This window comes from Penaeus monodon, chromosome 32 (assembly GCF_015228065.2).
Source record: "Penaeus monodon isolate SGIC_2016 chromosome 32, NSTDA_Pmon_1, whole genome shotgun sequence".
NCBI classification, from domain to species: Eukaryota; Metazoa; Arthropoda; class Malacostraca; order Decapoda; family Penaeidae; genus Penaeus; species Penaeus monodon.
In genome coordinates this window covers 27,353,471-27,354,438 of record NC_051417.1, presented here as the reverse complement: position 1 = coordinate 27,354,438, position 968 = coordinate 27,353,471, and positions in this window count along the sequence as shown.

Sequence of the window (968 nt, the reverse complement as noted above, 5' to 3'; positions counted from 1 at the left end):
TACAAAACTGGGGTTCACAGTAATGTAACACAACACATAAATTCAAAAACTTACTTATTCAAATCCCACCTAAATTTATGCAGGGCAGCCTAAATTGCATAACTAAAAACAGCTTGCAGGAAAAGTAAATGACTGTGCATTAGGTATAATAATACTTAATGAATTATATATAAGGAGCACATACATACCATTTTCAGAATATAGGATATTTTGCTAATAATAACAATGATAAATGCATGAAGTCTATAACCATTCTCACATCTTATGGTAAAAATAAATAAATGCAGAACAGCTTAAACTTGAGACAGCCATATCAAATTTACTTACAACAAATCAACCATCTTTACCTCAGTTGTACACAGAAAATACAATTAAAAAGCATAATCCATATTGTTTTCTCATTTTCAGAGGCTATTCACTGAAAACCACAATCATTTTTCAGGCAACTTGGCTAAGACAAAGTAGACATTGGTAAATTTCCAACAAATTCAATCATATAAAGATTCTAATGAGAATAAGTACAAAAGTGTATAGAGCAATATGCAAATGTTGGACTAGGTAACTCTATTATTATGTATTGTAGTTATGAGCTTCCTGAAATAGATCTACATAATCTTTACCAATAATTTCTAGCACTGTCATCTTATTAGTGCCTGTCTATACTATCATTAACTTTATTCTACTTTTTTGGTAGAATTAACCAATCAAAGCTTAATATTTACCTATACTTCAAAAAGGAGATTGCACTTACCAATAAGCATTCACATTCCAACATTTTCAAAGGGATATTTGGTTCTGATAACAATGTTAATATAAATAAAAAAATACAACCTATCTCATACTTCAATTACTATTTTGATTTAATTGACACAAGTGTATTTACTGCTACTTTCCAACATTCATTAAAGGTTCACATACCTGGACTCTTTAAGATATTATGATGCTTCTTGTACTATTTCATTCTAAGC